The sequence below is a fragment of the Rhinolophus sinicus genome, chromosome 14 (assembly GCF_057876585.1).
Source record: "Rhinolophus sinicus isolate RSI-liver-muscle chromosome 14, RSI-T2T, whole genome shotgun sequence".
Lineage (NCBI taxonomy): Eukaryota > Metazoa > Chordata > Mammalia > Chiroptera > Rhinolophidae > Rhinolophus > Rhinolophus sinicus.
In genome coordinates this window covers 57,847,772-57,862,484 of record NC_142514.1, presented here as the reverse complement: position 1 = coordinate 57,862,484, position 14,713 = coordinate 57,847,772, and positions in this window count along the sequence as shown.

Sequence of the window (14,713 nt, the reverse complement as noted above, 5' to 3'; positions counted from 1 at the left end):
AACACCGGGGTAGACGGTTCGAGTCCCACATGGGCCAGTGAGCTGCACACTCCACAACTAGATTGAAAACAATGACTTGACTTGGAGCTGATGGGTCCTGGAAAAACACACTGTTCCCCAATATTCCGCAAATAAATAAATTAATTAATTAATTAATTAATTAAATAAAGGTGACATTCCATTTCTTTCTGGCATCTATTAATACTGATGAGAACTCATTATCAGTCTAATTGTCCTTAATACGTGCTGTGTCTCTTCTCTCTGGAAGCCTTTAAGGTTTTTGTTTGTCTTTGATCTACAGATTCTGCACAATGTTTCTAGATATAAATTTGATTTTACTTATCTTGACCCAGATGGATAGTTTCCTTTAATCTGAAAATTTGTGTATTTATTTCAATACTAAAAATTATCAGCCATTTCTCTTCAGGTATTGCCTCTTCCCCATTCTCTCTGTTCTGTTCTTCTTGATCCTATTAAATATATGTAGAAAATCTCTCAGATTTTCTATTTCTTCTTTATATACTGTATTGAGTGATTTTCTCAAATCTATGTTCCAATCTCCTGTTACATCCAACTAATCTGTTTAACCTAACTATTGAGTTTCCATTTCAATGTCTCTTTTATTGCTACTTAATTCTTTTTCTAATCTCCTGGTTCCTTTTTGATACTCTCCTGTTCTTCTATGGGCTTTGTTCCTTGTTTCTTCTCCTTAAAAATATTAACTATACTAGTACAATGCCTATTTTAAATGGTTCTACTATTTCCAGTTCTTATGGTATTCTCTTATTAGTTGTATCTGCTGACTCCTCCTAACAGTGATTCCTTTCTTGTGTGATTTGTAATTTATTTTATTTTTTTATCTTTAGCAGACTTGTTTCTATGGGAGTCCCATGGATGATCTCTGGTCATCTCTAGAGAACAATTTCCTATTCGTCTCTGTTGAAATTCAGTTTCTGGTTCAGTATATACTAATTTTTCAACTAGGCATCCTTCAAGAATGATATATCAGGATGGGATGCTACCCTCAGCTTTCCTGAGCTGGTGAGCCACGTTTTCCTAGTCCCCATTCTATGGACTGGGCACTCCTGCGAGACTTCTGGCTCTGTGCAGTAGTCTCAGCTCCAGTCCTCTACCTTGTACAGTCCTGAGTCCTCATCTCATGACTTTGCATCTTGAAATCCCAGACTCCAGCCAAGAGGACGCTACCTGTACCCCCATCCTCAGGGTGACTTCCGCTTCACTTCCACCTTTGCCACTCCGACTTTGACTTTGACTTTCCTCTACCTGTCTTGCACCTGAAGATTTCCATTTATTTCTTTAAGCTTGGCTCAGATTTTTTGTTTCAATTTATATTACATTTCTGTTTTTCAGAGTGAAATGCTTCTTCTCATCTTTGGTATACTATATGAGCCAAAAATTGTTTGATAATCTCTGTATATGTGGAAAGAAAAACAGTATGAGGATTGACCATGCTCAAAATAAATAAATAAATAAATAAATAAATAAATAAATAAATAAATAAATAAATAAATAAATGTTCTTTACAGTTGTAATTAAATTCTGTGAAGAAAGAAGGAACTAGGACCTATCCCTGAGTGAATAGGTCCCAAAGCTGAGGCTGAATACTTTATATCTCAAACCTACATAACCCTGAACCCAAATGAAATACCATGTACTTCATCAAAGGCCAGCATAACCAGGTGCTGTCAATCCAGAACCACCTAGTTGTCAAAGAAGTAAATATCCCACTGACTTAAATGCTTGACATGTTATCTAAGAAATAAAACTGCCTTGACCTTTAGAAGACTTATACTGTAAATAAAGAAGAGTTACAATGAAGAAAAAAATCCCACTGACTGCAACATCCTCAGGATTACTGAAATGATGTTCTCAAAATGCTGAGAATTTTTTAAATCATCAGATTTGTACAGAATTGCAAAAGACTCTAAATAGGCAAAGCAGTTCTGAGAAAAAAAGATCAAGGCTTGAGGTATCACACACCCTTACTTCAATTAGTAATACCAAGCGACAGTAATCAAAACAGCATGGTATTGGCAGAAAAACAGACACACAGACCAGTAGAACGGAATTCAGAACCCAAAAATAAACCCACATGTACATGGGAAAATAATTTTTGACAAAGGAGCCAAAAATATACAATGAAGAAAAGACAGCCTCTTCAATAAAAGGTGCTGGGGAAATTGGAAAGTCACATGCAAAAGAATGAAACTAAACTGCTATCTGTCACCAGATACCAAAATTAACTCAAAATAAATCAAAGACCTAAATATAAGACCTGAACAATAAAATGCATAGAAGAAAACTTACATACTAAACATATGGACCTTGGTCTTAGAAAGGATTTTATGAATTTGACCTCAAAGGCAAGGGAAGTAAAAGCAAAAATAAATGAACAGGACTCTATCAAACAAAAAAGCTTCTGTGCAGCAAAAAAAAAATATCAGCAAAACAAAGAGGCAACCAACCAAATGGGAGAAGATATTTGCAAACAACACCTCCAATAAGGAGCTAATATACAAAATATTTTATACAGAACTCACACAACTCACCAAAACAAACAATCCAATGCAAAAATAGGCAGAGGACCTGAACAGACACTTCTTTCAAGGTGACATACAAAAGGCCAACAGATATATGAAAAGACGCTCAATTTCACTAGCTATTAGGGAAATGCAAATCAAAACCACAGTGAGATACCACCTCACACCTGTTAGAATGGCTATTATCTGTAAGACAAGTGTAATAACAAGTGTTAGAGAGGTTCTGAAGAAAATGGAACCCTTATACACTGCTGGTGGAAATGTAAATTGGGAAAGCCACTACGGAAAACAATATGGCATTTCTCAAAAAATTAAGAATAGAATTACCATATGACCCAGAAATCCTTCTCCTGGCTATCTACCAAAAAAATCCAAAAACATTTATCTGTAAAGATATATGTACCCCTATGTTCATTGCAGCATTATTCACAGCGGCCAAGACATGGAAATAACCAAAGTGTCATTCTATATAGAATTGGATAAAGAAGATGTGGTACATATATACAATGGAACATTACTCAGCCATAAGAAAAGATTAAATATTGCCATTTGCAACAACATGGATGGATCTTGAGATTATCACACTAAGCGAAAAAAATCAGATGGAAAAAGTCAAAACTATATGATTTTACTCATATGCGTGATATAAAACTGAAAGCAACACCAACAACAAAAAACTCATAGACACAGACAACATTTCAGTGGTTACCAGAGGGTAAGGGGGGAAGTAGGGAGGTACAAGAAGGTAAAGGGAGTCAAATATATGGTGACGGAAGGAGATTTGACTTTGGATAGTGTACACACAATGCAATATACACATGATATATTAAAGAATTGTACACTTAAATCTATATAATTTTATTAACCAATATCACCCTAATTAATTTAATAAAAATAAAACTTTTTAAAATGCTGAGGATTTTTACTATTCTATGTCATGCAGAATTTGGTCATAAAAAGAGAAGCCACACTAGATTTTTGAGTAAGAAAAATTTTAATATAGGTAATTAGAGGTTTATACCGCTGTTGGAAGACTGAGGATCAAAGTCCACAATGTTAGTTCTGGACATCTCCAAGTACAGAGAGTCAAGAAACGTCTGCAGCAGCAAAATATGCAAACTTCGGAAAGTCTCTGTTGCTGCTGGGAGCCATCACCAATAATCCCAGGAAGATATTTAATACCTGTGGGCAAAACTCACACCTGCCATCAGCTAATGACTGCATGACTGCTATAAAATAATGACTTCTTCTTTTTTTTCACCCTCCAAATATCAATTGGGTGCCTATCATTAGGAAGCTCTAACAAGAACCATGCTCTTAAATGAGTCTGGGAAATGTGGTTTCAAGGATTGAGTCCCTGTAATTGAGGGGAGATATTAGAAGGGTAAGAATGGTTCTATTTACAACAATAAAGAACACATACTTCTACCCTTTATTGTACTTAGTGTGTGTGTGTGTTTCATATCCCCTCTGTAACTCTCCAACCATACATAAACCCCTAGAGGGAAAATGTTTTTCCTATCCCTCTGTTTAACACCAAGCACAGAGCCTCGGACCGATACTCAACATACATAGGATGGATGGATGGATGGATGGATGGATGGATGGATGGATGGATGGATGGATGGATAGATGGATAAGAATTAACAACAGTATATACAATATGTCATCAGACCACCAAGGATAGACTTACTACAACTGTCTAAGAGAAGAGGATATTATTTCTATTTCTAATTTCCTTAAAGTAGTGCAGTTTTTATAATGGAGGAATTTTTCTCTACATTATTACTAAACTGTTTTTCAGTCTTACTCTCAATCTTTTAACAAGATTATATCAAAATATTCAATTTTCAGAATCCCCACTGAAGTCTTTAGCTCCCTGGAAATACCAGGAGTTCGGAGGCGTGGATCCTGATTACCAACATACCCTGAACAAGTCATAAATTCTGTAAACCTGTATATGCATCCTAGTTTACTCTAACACTCTGGGAACAACAGTTTTACTATTACTATTCATTCTATAAATTTTAAGTACTTGTTATGAGCCTAACGTTGTGTTAGGTTCCAGAGAGACAACGACACTAATAAAGCTATCATAAAACACCAGAAGTTCCTAATAGAGATGTGTCCAGAGTCCTGTGGAATCTCAGAGCAAGAAGCAGCATCACTCAGGGACAGAGTATCAAGGAGATTCTAATTAAAAAGGTGATATTTGATATTTGAGCTCATCCCTGAAGATGGATTGAAACACAACAGAGAAAGAAAGAATAAGGCATTCCTGATCGAGAAAGCAACATATACAAAGGCTGAGAGACATTCTATCAGACAGAGCTCAATCAGGGAATCAGAATCACAATGACTGGTGGGCTTGCTTGTTTGTTTCTTTATTTGGTTGTTTTTGCAGAGATTCAACTTTACACAACTGTAGGAGAAGCTAGGGAAGTAAAAGTCTACAAGGGGAAGGGTGGTGGATCAGAGAAAAGTCACTACCCAGAGACCATAAAAACGGGAGCTGGTGAAGGAAGAAATGAAAGCAGTTGCCTCTGTGCCTGGTGGTCAGTCTGAAGTCACTGTGGGTCAGCAGATGAGAAAAAGAAAAGTGGATATAAATTATGGGAGAGCAAGGACAAACCAGAACCCAAAGACAAACAGAACCTGTAAGGAAAAACTGGAGCATACAAAGAAAAACTGGAACCGCATCTGTCTCTTACTAACAATACAGGTGCTGTATGGAAGACATTGACATCCCTTACCAAGGAATGCACTCATTTCTGGCCCAGGACTCTGAGAAGTTGAAGGAGGAGATCTAGCAAGAGCTGGAGGAGCTGTGGGCACAGCAGCTGGCCCACACCAACCAAGAGAGCCAGCAGATCAAACAATACACGTGGGCTTCAGCAGCACTTAGGGCCCTGAACTGCCCCCCTGAGCACAATGCCTTCTGCTTCATTTCCACCTTTTGTGTTGGAAAAAACATGGATCTTTGTCTTTACATGCAGATTGGCCTAGTGAAAAGAGCACAGGCATTGGAATCCAATATACATGGATTCAAGCCTGGCTTTCCCCCTTTGAGGTAAGCAGACTTCTAACATGTCCCCAGTGACTCATGCTTTTGTAAGATCCCCTCCCCTTGACTTGTACATATGATGGAATACCACACCCTTAATTAGTTTATATTATATGCAACAGTTTATCTTTAAAAAGAGCTTTGGGGTGGCCGGTTGGCTCAGTTGGTTAGAGCATGGTGCCAATAACACCAAGATTGCTGGTTCGATCCCCACATGGGCCACTGTGAGCTGCACTCTCCTTAAAAAAAAAAAAGAGTCCTAGTGGACCTGACCTAATCAGGTAAACCCTTAAAGGGGATGGAGATTCCTGGCAAAAGAGATGTGAAGCATGAAAGGGATTCCACACAGGGAGAGTCTCTATTACTGGCTTTGAAGATGGAGGGATCGCTCTGGCAGGGGCTGCAGCTAGCTTCTAGGAATTGAGAGTGACCTCAGTTGAAAGCCAGCAAGAACATAACTTCAGTCCTACAACCCCAAGGAATTGAATCTGGCCAACAACAAGAATGAGCTTCTTGTTGTAAACAGATTCTTCCCCAGAGCCTCCAAGAAAAAGAAAAAAGAAAAAGAAAAAAAAAAGCACCTGGGCCAATACCCAGATTTTAACCTTGTGAGAACATGAGCAAAGAACCCAGCCTCATCGTGGCCAGGCTTCTGACCTACAGAACTGTGAGCTAATAAATGGGTATTGCTTTAAGCTGCAAAGCTTGTGGTAATTTATTACACAGCCAAGAAAATTAACACATAGTAGCTGAATGAATTTGGATCCATTCCCTAACCTCCCTGAGCTTATAGATCCTCATATATAAAATGGGCATAATAACTACGTTGCAAGATTGTGGGAGAAATTAAAATAGGTAGTGTAAGTAAAAGGTTTGCTGTGGTTGCTGTGGCATGTTGCACATAGGCACTCAATAAAGTCTGCATTATCTCTTATAAGTATAATGTGGATCACCAACATTGACCCTATAAGGAGGATCTCCTGGGATGGGAGAGATATGGCTAGTCCACAAGGCCCGAACAAGAAGGATTTAACTTCTTGTAGGAGATAAAGTAATGGATCTCCAAAAATGCCCATGTCCTAATTCCTGGAACCTGTGAATATGTTGGGATACATAGCAAAAGGGAGTTAAAATGGAATTAAAATTACAGCTGACTTTGAAATGAAAGTACCCTATATTATCTGGGTGAGTCCAATGTAATCACAAAGGTCCTTACAGATGGAAGAGGGAGACAGAAGAGAAGGAACCAGAGAGACAGCACAATGAGAATGACTCAGCCGTTACTGGCTTTGATGATAGAAGAGGGTCACAACCAAGGAATGCCAGCAGCCCCTGGAAGTTGGAAAAGGCTAGGAAACTGATTCATTCCTAGAGATTCCAGAAAAGAACGGAGTCCTGCTGACAGCTTGATTTTAGCCCAGTGAAACCTACATTAGACTCTAACCTATAGAACTATAAGATAATAAATCTGTGTTGTTTTAAGCCAGTAAATTGATGGTAATTCATTTCAGCAGCAAGAGAAAACTAATACACTTCCCCTTGTATTTCTTGTTCAGTGTCACATCTCCTCCACTCTAGCCTCTGGGAGCTGATGCTTATTCCCCCACACATATCCCACCCCTTTTAATCACAGACACGGTATATTTGTATGTGGATGCCCAGTAGCAAAGCTATGAAATATGGATAGACCCTTAAATAAGACTTGCCCAAAACTTGGGGAATGACACAGTGGCATTCCCTTAATAGGATACCAAAACTCACAAACTGACTTCTTCTACATAAATGTGTTGTGTTAGTTAAATGACATAATAGATGTTAAGTGCTACACACTTCAGCCAGAGAAAGCAGTCAACAAATATTAGCTGTTGTTATTGTGGCAATTGTTGTTTGTAATCCCATAATGAAGCAGGGAGGCTTTGGCTGTAAGCACCTGAAGAAGCTACAGCCACTGATGGGCCATGTTGAGATAAACAGTAGAGACAGGGCTGCATTTAGATGGAGATGGTGCAGAGCATGTAAAGGGAAAGGGCTGAAACACCAACTACAACCACAGTGATACCAGTCTTCACACCAGAAAACAGATCAAATGGGAACTTAGTGCATGAAAAATAAAGCACAAGTCAACTGTTCTTTCACAGGATTTTTAGTAACTTGTATTTCCATGTAATATGGTATCCAAGAATCATAACAGAGACAGGCCTAGAGAAGAAAGATGCAAAGGAAAATTCTTTAGCAACAGCAATAGCTAACATGTACTGAACACTCATTTTGTGTCAGACTGTGTGCTAAGTCCTTTACAAATCATATAAGTCAGTTTTCGTCGATTATTAAAATTAAGAAAATATTTCAGTGGGTAACGTTCCTCAATGCCTATAGTTATGTGTCAAGGTGTTATTTTAAGTCCCTTTTAAGCTATGCCTGAAGTGTTTAGAATCAGAGGCTAATTACATCTACTAAGGACAAATTTAGGCTAGGGTTTATCCCCCAGGCCATTTCACCATTTTTTAAGTGGAGATGGAAATCCATAAGCCTAACAATGTTGCTTAGAAACTACAAATCAGCACAGAACAGCACTTTAAAAGGACATTAGCACCACAACGATTTGACAAGTTCTGCAAAGACATAATCCAGCACACTTCAGATAAGTGGATCCGGGCTAAAGTTTTCTCGAAAATCTCCCTCTAAATGCCAACCTTTCACTTCTCTTAGGTGGCAGAGCAGTCCCAAAATAACCGTCTCCTAAGGTGACACTGACAGTATAAACAATGATGAGAAACAAGAATGGCATATAATTGTAATAAAACGAAGAAAGGATTAGGACAATGAGAAGGACTTTGTTGAGCTATGTTCACGGCAGAAAAAAAACAGTGCTGGGATCAACTGAGGGCAGACAGTGTATGTTCCTTTGTTCCATAGATATAAGTATAGATATTAAGTCCCAGGTATTATATTAGATGGTGAGAATGCAGTAATAACTTAGATACTGCCTCTGCTCTCAAGGAGCTTACACTCTAGTCTGGTAAAGGGGCATAAGATGAGAAAAAGGTAAATTGAATTATTCACCTACTAATTTCTTTCTATAAAATAAAAATGGCCTTTGCTTTGCATAGGCCTGTCAGGTCCAACAGCTCTTCCAAAAAAACCTGTCCAGCATCTGGCTGCAGATGGGGCAACTGTATTCAATCTTGTTTTGCATCACAGAACCTATTCCACATCGTCCAGCGACCTCAGTCAGAGGAGGGCATTTAACACAAGGGCAATTCATCTATAGAATTGTCTGCAAAAACTGAAGTGAAAATGATGCATTCAAAAGGAAAAAGGGAGCAATAAGAAAGTCACACTTTCAAAGAAACAAGCAATGAGCAAGCAAAAACAATGAGTAAATGTAATTCTAGCACAGAAAGACAGGAAGCCAAATTAGAATGAGAAGAAGGTGCAAGAGGACACGTCTAAGAACTCTAACTTCTGGTCCAGATGAGGTAATGGGGACCAGATTTACCTTCCCAACTGAAACAACTAAAAACCCAGATGAACATATTAAGCAATGGTTTTTAAGACACTGAACACCAGGCAAGGAGGGACATTGATCCCTAAGAGATAGCAATCATCATCATCACAACCATCATCATCACCATCATCATCATCATCATCTAATTTAAAAATGGGCAAGGTACCTGAACAGACGTTTTTCCAAAGAAGATATTCAAATGGCTAACAGGTACATGGAAAGGTGCTCAACATCACTAATCATTAGGGAAATGCAAATCAAAACCAAAATGAGACATCACCTCATATCTTTTAGGATGACTATCACGAAAAAAAATAAGAGATAACAAATGCTGGCAAGGATATGGATAAAAAGGAACACTTGTACACAGTTGGTAGGAGTATAAATTGGTATCACCACTATGGAAAACAGTTTGGACTTTCCTCAAAAAATTAAAAATAGAGTTACCAAGTGATCCAGCAATTCCACTTCAGGTATATATCTGAAGAGAAAAAAATCGTCATCCTGCCATTCAATCTTGAGAGCAAAGACAAATACTGTATGATGCCACTTATATGTGGAATATGGAAAAACCAAACTCATGGACATAGAGATCAGGTTGGTCGTTGCCAGAGGCCAGGGTGGGGGAAATGGGTGAAGGTGGTACAGACTTCCAGTTATAAGATAAATAAGTTCTGGGGATATAACATACAGCATAGTGACTATAGTTAACAATAGTGTATTGTATATTTGAAAGTTGCTAAGAGAGTAGATCTTAAGAGAATGACAAGAAAAAAATTATAACTGTGTGTGGTGATGGATGTTAACTAAACTTATCGTGGTGATCATTTCACAATATATACATTTATCAAATTATTGTGTTGTACACCTTAAACTTATACAATGTTATATGTCAATTATATCTCAAAAACTGGGGTGAAAAGATTTTAATAGACACTTCAAAAAAGAAGATATATAAATGGCAAGTGGGCTCATAAAAAGATATTTAACATCATTTGTCATTAGAGAAATGCAAATTAACATGACAATGAAAAACCACTATACTAGAATAGCTAAAAATTAAAAGACTGACCATACCAAGAGATGATGAAGATGGTCTTATATACTTCTGGTGAGAATGTTAAATGGTACAACCACTCTGGAAATAGTTTGGCAGTTTCACAGAAGGTTAAGTATACACCCATCATATGTTCCAGCCATTCCACTCCTAGTTATTTACCCAAGAGGAATAAAAGCCTATGTTCATACTATCTCAGTCGCACTCAACTCTGCCCTTGCAGCACAAAGTGGCCATAGATTATATGTATGCAAATGAGCTCCAACGTGTGCCAATAAAACTTTGTTTATGAGCAAAAAAAAAAGTCTATGTTCATATACGAGTATACAACATATACACAAATGTTCAAAATACCTTTATTTATAATGGCCAAAATCTCAAACCCTAATGTCCATCAACAACAGGTGGATGGTTAAACAAAATGTGGAATAACTATGCATACTACTCAGCAATAAAAAAATAAATGTTGATATACACAATAACATGGATAAATTTCAAAATACTTATCCTGAGTGATAATAGTAAAAAAAAAAAAAGTATATACTATGATTCTATTTATACAAAAGTCTAGAAAATGCAAACCAATCTACAGTGACAGAGAACAGATGACACAAGGAGGACGGGGGGAGGCAGAGAGGAGGAGGAGAGAGGGATTACAAAAGGATATGAGGAAACTTTTGGAGGTGATAAATATGTTCACCGTCTTGATTGTGGTAATGGTTTACAGGTGTAACCTGTCAAAAGTTATTAATTTGTATATTTAAATGTGTAAAGTTTATTGTATGCCAGTTACACTTCAATAAAGCTGTTTTATTTTTTTTTTTAAAGCATATTAAGGAAAATAATGAGTCACAGATCACAGTCACAATTTACTGAGTCAAAAACTGATGTGATGCTAGGCAGGAGACTCACAAATTTCTTCTGCTGAGGACCTGCTCATAGGCACCAACCTCCATGAAATACACTGCTCTATTCGATGAGCTCCCTTTCTTCCTCACTGCTACATATACCCTTAGAATAAGGCTTTCTTCATAGTCTACAGTTAACCTGCATGACTGTTTCTTAAAACCAAAGATCCAAACTGAAAAATTATTTGACGTGGAACTAGAATGTCAAGGCAGGTGGGCAGATTATAAGAGGCATGATTTAAATGGTTGATTTAAAGGGATTCAAGTTTCTATGCCTAAAATGAATTCCTGTCTCAGAAGACAAGAACGTGCAAGTATGAATGAGGAAAATATTATTACATGGTAACAATAAATGATTGTTAAACTATCATATCTCTGAAGAATCAGTGTGAACTGCAAAAGGATCAAAAGATAGAAGACAGAGAAATGATGTCTTAATTTCCAAAATTTGAAAAGGATAGATTCTACAACTTCCAAATCATGAATTTGAGGTCAATTCCAGAAAGAATTCTTGAAGACACAAAATAAAGAAGCATTGTGAGTACATTCAAAAGGAAGCAGCTGTCACTAAAAGCCAATATGGAGCCAGTTATAGCAAGTTATGTTGTACACATACTACTCTGAAATCATTTCCTTTATGACATAATTTACATCCTGGAAAATCATCAAAGAGTCCTTCTATTCCATTAAATGTTGGCTTTTCTCCAGAATTCTGTCCTTAGCACTGAGTGGAGTTACTAGTTTGGTGAGATGTAAACCTGGAGCTTCTAAGAAATATTTGGAGAGAGCCTGCCTGTGAGTAAAGAAAACACAAAGGAAAACAGAGCTTAGCAATGAAGACAGAGTTTAGATGATATCTGAGCCCCTGGATCTCCAGCTCTACCTAAAGTTAGACCTACGTCTGATTTTTAATTTGTTAGTCAATATACCTCCTCCCCTTACCTACTTACTTACCTACTTACTGACTTACTTCATTTACCTACTTGTGTATTCATGTATTTATTCATTATGGTAAACTGATTTGAGCTGGATCTTTTGTAATTTGCAACCATGAGTCCTTACTAATACATTCAGCATATTACCTCATTAAAAGTGAGCGCTCTGTACTTCATTTTATCAGACTTAATTAGGAGCACTGTCAACGACTTTGGCCACTAACTTTTTAAAACTATATTGTGAAGTTGCATTTCATCAAAAACAGGGTGACCAAGACGGTGAAGATTGTCAAAACTAAGCTAAATAAGAAACTTGAGTATGTTTACGCTGTGGAAGAGAAGACATGATCGGTGCCTTCAAACATTCGACAGGATCTCATGTATAAAAGTGAATAGATTTGTTCTGGAGTGCCGCAGAGTAAAATTTAAAGGAAGGCAGACTTTAGCTTTTCTGTGCTCATTTTTGCTCAGCTCATTTTTATTTATCAGTGAAGAACACTGAAGAGGATGTACATCATTTCAATCCTTTCCAACAGTAAGGTTCAATGATATAGTCAACATATTCTATTATATATTCCTCTGATTACTTTTACAGGTAAAAATAGCTCTGGGCAAAATTCAGCAGATATTTACTGAGTATTCCCTATGTGCCAGGAACCATGTGCCTTTATACATAATCCCTACATCATTCCATCCTTGGTAATATGGCATCCATGCAAAGTTAAAACCATTTCAATGCTACCACTCTTGCATACAGTCCATAAAGATGATCTACTTTACTTCTTTTTAAAAGTAAAGTCAGTTCAGGAAATAAACTGCAGCTCCTTTAATTTGCATACCAGATTTGAGAAAAGGCTCAAATAATTCCTCAATCAGTCCATAATTCAATTTTCCCCAACGTGTAGCTGGGCATCTTAGAATCCATGTCAGATATTGTTAACTGCTCACCCAACCGCTATCCTCCTTTCTTGCTTGCTATGAGAACTCTGATTTGATTGGATCAGCAATGTGCTCAGTCTCAATGGGTGAATCATATATTCATTCTATAAAAATGTATTGAATACCTCCTATGTGCCAAGAACTCAAGACTCTACAGATACAAGTGAAAAAGACAATCTCCTATTCTTTTAAAATTTCTATTCTAGTAGAGAAAGACACATCAGAACCAATAAATATATGTAAGTAAGCTACATGGTTTATTAGAAGATCATTGGCATTATGATGAAAAAATGGAGAAGAATAAAGGGAACAGAAGTGCTTGTGGTAGAGGTGAGGAGCAGGTTACAATATTAAAATGAGTGGTCAGGATAGGTCTCAGCAAGAAGGTGAGATTTGAGCAAAGATTTGGAAGAGGTTCAGGAGTGAGCCAAGCTGATGTCAAAAGCATTCCAGACACGGGGTACAGCTAGAGCAAAGGCCTTGAGGTAGGAGCATGCCTGACATGTCAGAAGTCTAGCAAAAAGGCCAGGAGGGCTGGAGTGAAGTGTGCAAAGGGGAAAGCAGTTGAGGACAAGGTCAGAGAAGTCACAAGGGTCCAGATGATGCAAGACCTTGCAGGGCATTGTGAAGTCTTGGGTTTTTACTCTCAGTGAAGTGGGGCCCCTTCAATGCATTTTGAACAGAGGAGTAACATGTATAACTTCAATTTTGAAAGGATCACTCTGACTACTGTGTTGAGAACAGACTGTAGAGTGGTTAGTATAGACACAGAAAAGACCAATTTGGAAGCTATGACAGTGATCTGAAGGAAAGATGATGGTGTTTTGTACCAGAATGGTAGCGGTGGAGGTGGTTAGCAGGGGTCAGATTCTGGATATATTTTGGAGGTAAAGGCAACAGGATTTGCTTGTGGGTTGGATGCAGAGTATGAAAACGAGAGGGTAAAGTTGCTTCCAAAATATGTAGCCTGACCAACTAGAAGAATGAAGTAGGCATCAGCTGAGAAGAAGGCTGAGGGTGGAGCAAATTTATAAAGGAACACTAGGAGTTCACTTTTAGATTTAAATTGGGTGAGAGATCTTGGCTAGAGATATAAATCACTGACATGTAGATGGTATTTTGTAGATGACATATGACTGGATGAGATCTCCAAGGCTAATCGTAGGTAGAGAAGAGAAGAGAATTGAGGACTAAGAGAGCATGCCAGTATACAGAGGTCAGGGAGGAGAAAACGAAACACCAAGAGAGATTGAGACAAAACAGCTGGGAGAAATCCAAGATGGCAGAGTAGACAAGCACTGTGCTTGCATCCTTCCATGAACACATTAAAATTACAACCAAATTATAGAACAATCAACCTGGAGAACCATCTGAAGTCTAGCTGAACAGAAGTCCTTTGACTCAAAATATAAAGCCTCATGCAGACTGATAGGAGGGGTGGAGATGCGGAACAGGCCCCAAACCTCCGTGTGGCGGTTGAGAATCAAGAGAGATATCTCAGCTGCAGAGGTTCCCCCCAGAGGAGTGATGAACCCCAATCCCCACATCAAGCTCACCAGCCTAGAGTGCTGGTGCCAGGAAAAGGAGCCCCCACAAAATCTGGCTGTGAAAAACAATGGGGATTCTCACCATCCAGGTGGGACGGAAGGTTGTGGGAAACCCAGACATCCTCTTAAACGGCCTGTGCACAGACTCACTCGCTCGCAGGCACTCACCTTGGCTTTTGGTGGAGAGACGATGA